This window comes from Silene latifolia, chromosome X (genome assembly GCF_048544455.1).
Source record: "Silene latifolia isolate original U9 population chromosome X, ASM4854445v1, whole genome shotgun sequence".
Classification (NCBI taxonomy): Eukaryota; Viridiplantae; Streptophyta; class Magnoliopsida; order Caryophyllales; family Caryophyllaceae; genus Silene; species Silene latifolia.
In genome coordinates this window covers 21,362,054-21,370,382 of record NC_133537.1, presented here as the reverse complement: position 1 = coordinate 21,370,382, position 8,329 = coordinate 21,362,054, and the positions used below count along the sequence as shown (strand labels likewise).

The window sequence follows — 8,329 nt, the reverse complement described above, 5'->3', positions numbered from 1 at the left end:
CATAGTAAAGTCTCGTATCCAAAGTCCAGACATCACCATCACTAACGGGAGGGGTAGAACTCCTAGAGTATGGAGTCATATTTGTTCTAGTTATTAATATCTTCATCACTAACATACTTCCTGAAATTTTAGGATACGTGGACACAGTCGACGGAGTGTCTCGACAAATAAAGTGGACACGACACAACATTGAAGGACTCTAGCCCTTCAATTTTTTTTAAAAGGAAAAAAAAAACATAAAGATTAGATAATATTCTTGTAAAGCAGCTTCAATAAAAATTTTAATGCAATGAATAGCACATAATCATCAACTGAAAATCTCGATTGTATTTTTGAAACTTTGAATCCAAAAACATAATCAAATTCATAGACGTACAACTAATGACAATTATCCTAACAACATTTCCAACTCCCATTAACTAAGGATAATTTCAACATCATCATCATCTCCATCTCCTAGATCATAAACAACACATTCAAGCTCCAACATACAAATCTACAAGCTCTTGAACTTCAACGTCCACACCATACTTGTCTTGATGGAATATATACTAACAAACTTCGTTTAACTCAAGTATAACTCAAGTATAAAAGGATGTATTGTTCTAATCATTGTACTTATCTCATGCATAATACAATTTACACAATTACTGAATTACTCTTCTTCTCTCTCGTTTGCTTCTCTTTCTCTCTCAATTCTATATTTTCTAAAGATCAATCAAGAACTTTAATCATGATGAACTATGAAGTACAACATGTCTCCCCATAAAAAAAATGTTAATACATGATCAATCTCAATATAAGAAATCATATACCACTATAATATTTGCAAGGAGCCCAATTTATAGCTTTCTTCTTCCCTTTCTAAAAGTCAAAGATGGTTGTGAACTTTCACCAAATTTTTTGTTCAATCATTTCTCTTTATGTTATCATATTGACTCCAATTCCGCTCAAAACAAGAAGGAGATGTGCTTAGACAAAAGCTTAGAAGTGAGTGACGACTATAAATGAGCAGCCATTGATCCATGACTATCCCACCTACTTATATGCTCTTCATAATCTCTTTAGGCAACAATATTAACTGAATTAGTCTAAGCCCGAAGAAAAAGAACTTGTTGTACAACATCAAAAAAATCTTATGAATTAGAATCAAATATCATTATACGAGTTTTTGAGGCTCGTTGCAACAAAAACAATACACCTCTACATTGTTTAGCTCACTCCCTTGTTCCTACGTATTATAGTACTAAATGGTTTTTAAGGAGGGGTGCTATTTTTCAACATGTAGCACCCCACCATCACCAACAAGTGTCTAGCCAAAGAAACATTTGTTTCCAAAGACTTTATCCTAACCCTAAAGATTTTACAACTGTTTTGAAAGAATATGGTTCTCTTTCTTTTAGCGTAGACTATTTCAGTCAAGCTTAAAGCCCGTGTTATTGCCTAAGCTTTAAGATTGACCGAAACAATCTACACCACAAGAAAAAGAACCATATTTTTTCAAAACAATTATAAAATTTTTAGGGTCGTGATTAAGTCTTTGGAAAGAAATGTTTCTTTGGCTAGACACTTCCTGGTCATGGTGGGGTGCTACATGTTGAAAAAGAGTTCTCCTCTCGTTAAGCCAATTAGTACTATAATACGTAGGAACAAGGGGGTGAGCTAAACAATATAGAAATGTATTGCTTTTGTTTTAGCGAGCCTCTAAAACTCAATATTGTACAACAATTTCTTTTTATTCTGGCCTAGATTAATTCAATCAATGTTATTGCCTTGAGCATTAAGAGCATATTAGTTGGTTGGCTAATCATGACCCGGAAAGGTTCAAAACCGTTGTATCGGATTTTCACTCTACCGATACGAGATACCGTCCGAGGAAACACCGCGATCCATCCATGACGACCAATTAAACATCGCGATCCATCCATGACGACCGATTCAACAGGTAGCCCTTCCACATGTTTTAGTAAAAGAAGAGGGGTGTAATAGTTTGATATATTGGTAGTTAAATTACAGTTTGGAGTATTTTGAGAAGCAGCACAATAGTTTATGGAAGTTGTTTTATAGCAATTTTATCTAATCTTTATTGGGCAAGACACTCCGCTGACCATGCTCATGCATCCTGAAATTTCAGGAATTACGTGTTCAAAACATGTTGGACACTGTCATGTGTCGGATTTTCTCATCACACTCTTTGTATAGAGTGAAACATTATGAATTTGTGATGTGGAGGATAATAAAGTTGATGTGATGATGATAGGCCACTTCCATCCTCTTGGAAAACTGAATTTCGATTTGTGCAGGCTCACCCAGTCACCTTACTTCCATTCGGTACTAAATGCAGGAAGCAGTTGGTCTAGACCGCAATTATCGTGCTGTGCTCAAATGCTCAAGTAAGGCGATAATCGTATATAGGTAGTTCATGTTACAACTAACATTTTTATGCATAGTTGGTTTGTCATCCTAATTTTCAATTTCTTGGTTTCGTGGCCTTCTTATTCAAGATTATTCTTTCATCGAGATAGATTTTATCCCGCTGCCTCTACTACTACTACTACTACGCACATCGGAGATTATCGCAGTTGTCTTATTGTTTATTGTGCCGGTCTTGGGCTGAGATGGAGTCCTGGTTGAAGGATTATCTTTAGCCTAAATGATTGCGTTTGTGGTCTAATTCAAGAATATTTGGATTGTACTGTTAACTACGGATTTGCTGACGACTTCGTTCATTCTCATCTTAGCTGTGTGCAGTCATTATCACAAATTCTCATCGAGCACTATCCGTCACAAACTTGTGACGGATAGTGCTCCTCTCATAATATGCAAGTGGCACTATCCATGGGGTGCTCCATTTCCCCTTCCACTTGCCTTATTGTGAGAGGGACATTATCCGTCACAAGCTTATGACAGATAGTGTCCGTCGTCATTATAGGTCGGCTTATGACTGGTACTCATGAGTAAAATTTTATAACTGGTACTCATGAGTAAAATTTCAAGTCTTTTACCAAAAGTGTGACCATTTTATGTTTTCAAAAGTGATTAATGTTTTGCATAAAATGGTAAATGTTTATCTTAAATTGATAATTTTTTATGCATCACACCATGCGACAGTCGTACACAATAATTAGTGATGAGGACCTTGACATTAATTTTAAGCCTTTAAGGACCTTTTTTTGCTTATTTGACTGAAATACCCTTCCATCTATATTTTTGTTGAAAATTATCTTTTTCTGAATTAAATGAAATTAAAAGTTCTACGAATTACTTTAGTAGTGTTCTTTGTTTTCGCTGTACTATTGTTTTGCCCTACTAAAAATGCTCTTTATGCATTATATTCAAACTTTAATTCAGTCAGATAATATAATTATTTAAAGTTGTAGTAACAGAACAAAATAAAGAAAGTTCTTATTTACAAAATGGTTCTTATTTTAGAACTTGGTTCTTAAAATAAGGACAAACTTTTAAATGCAAAAGTTCTTGATAACAACCTCGATACTAAGAACTACCAGAAAATTTCCAGTGTTACCGTAACACCAACTCATTTTACTGACGTAGTGTTACTCTCCATACAAAACATGACATGTGTCATAAGATTAAATTAATTTTACACTTCCTTCTTCAATATCAATGCCGTCTATCGTTTCGTCGCTCCTATCATAATCAGAGATCATCTCAACACTGCAATCTTAGTTTTTACTTTATTTCAGTACAGATTTAATTTATTTTTTTTCCTGACAAGTAAAAATTCACTTTAATTCGTTCCGTTCGTTCCGTCAATATTTTCTCTTTTCCAATATTTCATTTTGACCCAATTAGTTATCTTATAAGAGCTTGCTTGGGATGAGAGTAATTATTAAGGGAGTAATGAGAGCTAAAATAAGAAGAAATGAGAGGAGATTGGTGGTTAGTGATGGTTGTGGAGGGTGGAAAGAGGGGGTGAGGGAGGAATTATTACCTCTATATGGAGGTAATATTACTTGGTGGGGGAGGTGGGTAATAATTACTCCTTTAATTGAGGGACTATTACACTATATTTCTCCATTTTTATCCATTTCTATCTCCAACTCTCATCCCCTCCCTCCATTTTTTAGTTTATTTTAGCTCTATTACTCCCTTAATAATTAGTCACATCCCAAGCAAACCCTAAATGAACTTTCCCCTAGAACTTATTCACTTAAACCATAGAACTGAAGTGTGATAATTCCCATCTGCTGCGTGTTGTTGGAACAAGTCTAGATTTTGAGTATGGGGTTTCAATTTTCGGCTTCATACTCAAAATCGAACCCTCATAACCTGGTTTATTGAAATCGCATCCTCAATTTTGGCACTCGTAAGATTGTCGGCATCAAAAATTCAAAACCCGAAACTCGAAAGATTGTTGGCAAGGAAATTTTAAACTCTACGGTAGAAAATAGGAAACTCGAGTGATACTTGTAGCGGGTGGTACGGATTAGAGCTTATGAATCACGGTGGTAGGATAGAGGTAGATTTATGGGTGGTACTGTGGGTGATGCGGTGCTTACCAACAATTGGTCTTTGAAGAACTACTATTGCTATATTGCTATTGCTTTTAGTAAACTTTATTCCACCTGTTCTGGTCATTTGTTTACCTTTGATTTTGGCACAAATACAAAAAAAAGGGCAATTATTAGATCACAGGTGGACCAAATTGCGTGTGGAAATCAAATTACCAATGAAAGACATTCTAAAAGAGAAAGGTAATCAATTGACTGAGACACCTAAAAATGGAATAAGTAAATAAATGGCGATTGAAGAGTCAAGGGCGAGTGGGGGTGTTTGGTTGGGGGTGTTGGAATGGAATGGAATGGATTTGAGTGATTTTAGTGTTTGGTTGAGGCATTTTGGAATGGAGTTAGAATCCTGATGAATTCTAATTCCACCCCAACCCTTTGGAATCTCATACCCACCTTCCCATTTAGGTTTCTAACTCCATTCCTCCTCAATATGATTTTAGATTGAACCAAACAATAAATAATAGGTATGGGGTTCTAAATCCATCCCCTCATGGTATTTCAGTCCATTCCAATCCATTCCAACTTTTTGAACCAAACGGCCCCTTAAGAGTAGATCTGGCAAAACGGGTCACTCGGGTCGGGTACGGGTCGGGTCAGTTTGGGTCGGGTCATTTCGGGTCTGTCACATATTTCTGGTCGGGTCGGGTCGGGTCGGGTCACTTTCGGGTTTCGGGTCAATTTCGGGTGACCTGTTGTCGGGTCATTTCGGGTCGGGTCATTTTCGGGTATAGGTCATTTTGGGTCGGGTTGCTTTTGAGTTAATGGCTAAGCACTTAAGTTAATACTATTTTGATTAAGAAATACTATTTTGCAAATTTAACTATTTATTAGGGATTATTATAACCAATGAAACTTTATTTTGATATATATAGTATTAATATGAGTTAATACTAGTCGTTTCAGGTAATTTTAGGTCACTTCAAGTCATTTGGGATCAGGTAAGTTATGAGTCGGGTCTTTTCAGATTGGGTCACCTCGGGTCGGGTCAACATTGGGTCAAACAGTGTTCGGGTCGGGTCTGGGTCGGGTCGGGTTAGTTAGGGTTTCGGGTCATATTCGGGTCAAGCAAGTTCGGGTCATTTTCGGGTCTCGGGTCAGCCTTTTCGGGTCGGGTCATTCGGGTCTGACCCATTTTGCCAGGTCTACTTAAGAGGGAAAGAGAGAGGGGGTGAATTAGGTGTGTATTTAAAAATTTAAGCTTAGTTAAAGTTTCTTTTAAAACTCTTTAAACACTTTTGACTACACTTAGATGAAAGAAGAGGTTGATAATTAAAACTATATATGAAGTTAGAAGTATTGTGGACAGCGGGGGGCCCACGGGGGCGCTTGGGAGGAAGAGAACAAGCGTTTGCATTTTTGTTGGAGTCGCCACCAATTTTTATGGGAAATTGGAACCGTTCGAATACCTCGTGCCATGTCAAGACACAAAGTAGAGACATGAACACTAAGCAATCGTTACCCTTAGCATTCTATGTCTAGAATGACTCTCGTGGATGCCAATGAACACGGGTGTTCACGGAGATCCGGAGTAAGGGGTGAGGGTACGTATTAGGAAGCTCTTTTGATCGAACACCTAATCCCGGCCGCCTCGATAGCGGCCTCTACTAATGATTAGGGACATCATCTATATTTGATATATCGTCGGCTATATGCATGCAATGCAACATCCAAGTTTTAATCCTAGCATGTGAAGATTAGGCTAAGTCGGTTAACATGTAATTTAATCATACAATTGGGTCAAAGTAGGGATTTAAGCTCAATTACATGTGAAAACATACAAATGATGCAAGAAATATGATAAATACAATAAAAGAAAATTACAATAATGAAAATTACAATAATTACAAAGGACTAGGCGATTTATGTCGAAAATACCTTTAAAACGGATAATTTGGAAAAACGAATAAAGGAATAAATCAACGAACAAGACAGAAGGTGATGATACGGTTAATAGTCAATTATACGTAAGCTAACTAAACTAAGTCAAACAACAACGGAGTTCGAGGCGAAATTCAACCGAACAAAGCAATGAATGCGTCCTTTGGAATAGGCGCAGCGATTCTTTTCGTCATTCTGACTCAATTCTGGTTTTGAAGCGGAATTGCGTGTTGTTAATGCTCGTCGGTAAATTTAATGATTGATTAAATTATTTACTCGGATGAAAGTGATTAATAGGTTAATTACATGTGATTAATGGTCATAAAACAATAAAACATGGATGAGACGGAATATTACTAATTATTTACATAAATGAATGATTGATTAGTGACATGGGTGAATGAAATAAACTAAACATGATGAATTGATGACGAACATGCGATGAATATGACAATAAACAGATGAAAATATGCCAAAAGGTCGAATTCCAGAAACTCAATATGAACAAATCGAATTTCTACAACCCGGATTGAATTTAATGACGAAAACCCGCAAATATGAGATTATAAGGGATTTAAGTCGAATTTAAAGATGAATTAAAACATATGAATGAATGATAAACATGTGAAATTAAAAAGTTGTTATGTCAAAGAATTAACAGGAAACAAACGAAACAAATTTTGACGAACGAATTACAGAGGACGAAGGAAGAAGAAAGGAAGCAGGAACTGCGGCAGCCTCACGAAGAGGCGCAGCAGGTGCTGCGTCCCTTCGAAGAGGCGAAGCAGTTGTTGCGTCCCTTCAAAGAGGCGCAGCAGTTGCTGCGTCCTTTCTCGACGGTCTGTCTTCTGGAAATCCGTAAAAAGGATTTTGAAGCACGGTTTTAGAAATCGGTTTTAAGAAGTATTTTCGACATAAACCTTACATTAATGATTACAAAAGATAAACAACAATAAATAAAGAGAGATTTACACCCTCAGACTTACATGTTTAACGAAACGAGATGGACTAAGATATCGATTAGTGATGCTCGACGCGAATGTAAAGAAAGTGCCCTCGTAAGAGGAAAACGAATAGATTAGTTAAGTTGATTGATGTGGAGTTGGTCAAATTGGTCGGTCATGCAAACGAGGCTGGTACTCAGAAGGATCCGAGCTTACGTGGTCGAAAGTTCAAGCACGTAGACGCCAAAAAGTAAGAACAAAGGTCTAGAATGCAAAGGGAGAAGAGAAGGGCGGACACTCGCGTGAGAAATATGAGGAGCGAAGGCTCCTATTTATACTAATCACGTGAAGGAATTAGGGTTTCAGAGAGTCTTTGGAAGTGAATCTCGGAAAGATATGAAAAAGATACGAAAATTACGCGAAAAGGACTGGGAAGAGGCGCGGCCCATCTGCGTCTCTTGGAAGAGGCGCACACTGCTTTGCGTACGTTCCCAAGTGGTTTCCTCTTGCGGAAGAAAGATTTCCGTGTTTAAGTTATGGTAGGACGGAATAATTTGGTTTTCCTTAATATTTTATGTGAATATTACGGGAAATTGTTTACCAAAGGATAAAGATTGTTAAATATTTATAAAAATATGGAATAGAAATATCCGAAACATTCCAGAACATCCTGACTCGGGATTTAACGGTTATCAGAAAATGAAGACGGTTTTACGCCCGGACTCCAAATGTACTCTAATTACTGTCAAAACGACCGTATCGGCACGTAGATGACAACTAAGAGGTAGACATTAGTATTTGAGCAATCACTTGACGATAAACTTACGAACTGTCACAAATCGTTCCGCGTAGCAAACATGCGGCCCAATCATCACCGGGTGGTTTGCGAGAGGTGCAGAAATGAGGTATCTACAGAGCCCCCACTTTGACCGAGGCTTGGACAAGGCGAAAGTCAAAGTATAGCCATCAGGT

General features: G+C 37.3%; 1 long non-coding RNA gene across 1 annotated transcript; it reads left to right on the top strand.

Annotated features, from left to right (window-relative positions):
• The first annotated feature begins 580 nt into the window (after nucleotides 1-580).
• LOC141623116 (uncharacterized) lies at nucleotides 581-2,548 on the top strand. The gene is made up of 2 exons (XR_012533205.1): nucleotides 581-1,945; nucleotides 2,135-2,548. It is a non-coding gene; the product is annotated as an uncharacterized LOC141623116 (long non-coding RNA).
• The last annotated feature ends 5,781 nt before the right edge of the window (nucleotides 2,549-8,329 follow it).